The following is a 3,375-nucleotide window of genomic DNA, read 5'->3' as shown; positions in this document are numbered from 1 at the left end:
ACACACACACACACACACACACACACACACACACACGGTAATGCTGGGGAATTCAACGCTACGTGCTGCATTGATTGTGTAAATAATCACTCCCCATTTGCTACCTAGTATTCACCTTGTACCAATTTCCCACAATGTGATGATTTCCCTCAGAACCTCATATGACTGACATGTAAATTACAGTCACTGCATTTGTTGGTTGTGACCCAAAATAATGGCGAATCATCAATGTTTGACATCTCAAGTTAATACTTAATGTAATGAACCTTTCTGAGTTTTCACCACGTAGGGAACAGTGAACGAGGAAGCAATTTCAGACAACAGCTATTAAGTTATTGACACACTGCTTCAACTCCACCCGTCTGCCTAATACCACCACAACTCTCCACTGTACCATAACTGCAAATGTGCGTGCGTGCGTGCATGCGTGCGTGCTTGTGTGTGAGAGCATGCATATTGAAATGCATTTATTCAGGTGGTGAGTCAGGTTCGCAGGTCCTTAGTATCCAGTCTTAAACAGATGGTGAGGGGAAGAAGTGATATCAACAAAGACATTCAGTTTGCTAAACTGTAAGGTACCACACTGTTGTTGAGGTCAGAGTGTTTGTGAGAATCAATATGTTCTGCTTGGTAAAATACTAAAGGGACAGATGTTGGGTCATAAAGCAGAAAAACAATTTTCTAGCAGACAGAAAGTGGATGAATTGATACCCAGAGGGAGGATGATGATCTCAAATGAATTTCTCTTTTTTTTTCTTAAATGAAATGAGGCGATAATGAGTCCCGTCTAGAAACTGTGAAGATGTTCTTGTAAATGTGTCTGTGTGGTCAGACGTGGCAAAAAAGTTGAGGACACATCTTATTTATTGTGTTTCTTTACATTTTAACATTCGTAGTGAAACAACTCATTTTCGTATTCTCACTCATCTTGTCTCAGTACTTAGCTCTGCTTTTACTTGTTATTTATCTGGGCATTTCAAAAAAAACGTTTTAAAATTGGAGCGCAAACCTGGAAAGATACATAATTGATGGGGAATCTGGTGGTATTATCCTATAAAAAACTGAAATTAAAAATGAATTTCCTGCATTTTCTACAACAACTAACCTCACAAAACAGCCACCTGCACTAGTCAACATCGGAGCCTAACTGTTCCTGGAGTAGCCTACCCTGTGTCCAAAATGTTTTTTACCCCATCCAACCACAGTCTAACCTGTTGTGCTGAGCTCAGAGTTGCACTGATTTGAGCAAACACTAGTCCAGGTTAGTGTGTTGTTGTGTTGTGTTGTTTTGTTTTGTGTTGTGGTACAAGAGAGAACGGGGAAAGCACATTAGCCTGATATATTAAGAGTAATTGGACAAAATTACAGACAGATGTGTTACGTGCCTTTACCCTCCACTACATCCACGTCCACATATACATATATACACACACACACACACACACACACATATACATATACATATATATATATATACATACATATATATACATATATATATATACACACACACACACACATATATTGTATAATTGTAATTTCTAGTTTCTAGTTTGCAACACACACGCACATTTAGGGCCCTATCTTGCAAATGCACCTGCGCCCATATTTTGCGCCCATGGGTGTGCTGGTCTTACAGGGAGGTGTGGTCAGGTGAATTCTTGGCGCATTGCTATCTTGCGGCAGCAAGTGCCATTGATCAATAAAAACCTGGTCTAAAGTCAGTAACTGTCTTTAAATTGTTGAAAAAGGGCCCTTAAAGGGTCAGTTTCCTGTCTAACCAATAACTGGTATTTTAACAATATTTTATTTTTTAGACAAATAATTTAGACCTAAATCGTATCCCTGTAGTCGTAGTTGAGATGTATTGATGGGTTTTGTACTGATGCTACTGGTAACATCCAGTAAGACAGGTCTCATAATGTAAATAAAGCTTCCGAAATTGAATTGTGTTGAAGTGAATTAAGAAAGAGCTCGGGTCGAGGAAAACAGCAGCTGCAGCATCTGGTTGGAGCCTTATGGCTTCACTGTGGCCTTTTCTACATTTCACTGCATCCGACTCTCACTCTGTCCCATCCCCATCCTTTATTTCTCTTTTGCTGTCCCTATCTCTTCCTTACCTTTGTTTGTCTTTCATACTCTCCTTCTTCCTCTGTTGTCCTGCCTCTCTCCCTCTCTCGTTACGTTATTGATACAGAACACATCTATGAATCTTTCCAGTCTCCAGAGAACTGATGGCCTCGCCTCTGTCTCCATCCTTCTGTCCTATTTATCCGTCTGATTCATCTCTGTTTCTTTCCCTCAGGTCGTCCTGCTCATAGAGTTATTTTGCACAGTTCAAATGGAACCATTACTTGTCCTATTTTTCACTGCCTGCCTTGAATGTTCTGGTAAATTACTGGTTCTCATTACTGGTACTGTTCCTCCATTCTGCAGATGAATTGTTGGGATAATTCAATCTTATTGCTCTCGTTTCTGCGGTCAGGAGGTGCAGGGGAAGACCTGGCAGACAGCTGACTCATAATCATGGCTGGATCTCAGATCTCAGGAAGGAATCACTTTATGTGCTTTACAGGGGCATGGATATCCTTGATGACACGGATGTCTTCTGTGGGGGGACGGAAGGGGGGTTTGGGGTCGGGTGGGAGTTACCTTTAACTGAAAGTTACCTTTAACTGAAAGACAGAGGGGAAAGACACAGGGTGTCTATAGCTATTTCAGCACTCAGTGTTTAACAACTGAGGCCTATAGTCCACACGAACAGAGGCATTTTTTTTAAATGGGGATTTTCCTTTCTTTGCTCTGAAAACAAGCATCCTGTCCACACAAGCACTGTTTAAAAAAAATCTCCGTCCGAATGAAAACGCAAAAACACAAATGAAGTTCAGTCAAGAGCATTCCAAACCAACAGGTGGTGACCCTAACCATAAAGTCATATTGGCCAATCAAAAGCATCAACAAAAAGCTATTAATCTTAAAATAATTGACTTGTCACACTAGGAACCCTTTTGTGTGGATAACATGGAAGAAAAAACATTCTAACATTAGTTGCTGACAGATCGTGCCACCCTCACGCTTACTAAGGGTGGGAATCACCAGAGGCCTCACGATACCATATCATCCCAATACTCATGTTGCGATACAATATTATTGCGATTTTAAACATATTGCGACATTCTGCAATATTACCTTTTTTCCAACTTCAAATGTTTCTCAATTTCAAATGATGTCCCTAAAAGGAAACTTTGTCAACATCTGTATTATCTAAAAAGACTAAAATACATTTCTCTGTTTATTTATCTCACTTCAATTTTATTGCGGCAAAATGGGACAAACTGACCAACATATATATATATATATATATATATATATATA

General features: G+C 39.7%; 1 protein-coding gene across 1 annotated transcript in view; it reads right to left on the bottom strand.

Annotated features, from left to right (window-relative positions):
* lrrc75a (leucine rich repeat containing 75A) overlaps positions 1-3,375 on the bottom strand; it is a 38,816-nt gene that overhangs the window by 18,481 nt on the left and 16,960 nt on the right. The gene's annotated exons all lie outside the window — the stretch shown is intronic.

This window comes from Etheostoma spectabile, chromosome 3, assembly GCF_008692095.1.
Source record: "Etheostoma spectabile isolate EspeVRDwgs_2016 chromosome 3, UIUC_Espe_1.0, whole genome shotgun sequence".
Classification (NCBI taxonomy): Eukaryota; Metazoa; Chordata; class Actinopteri; order Perciformes; family Percidae; genus Etheostoma; species Etheostoma spectabile.
The sequence above is the reverse complement of the archived record's forward strand: the minus strand, read 5'-3'. Positions and strand labels throughout refer to the sequence as shown.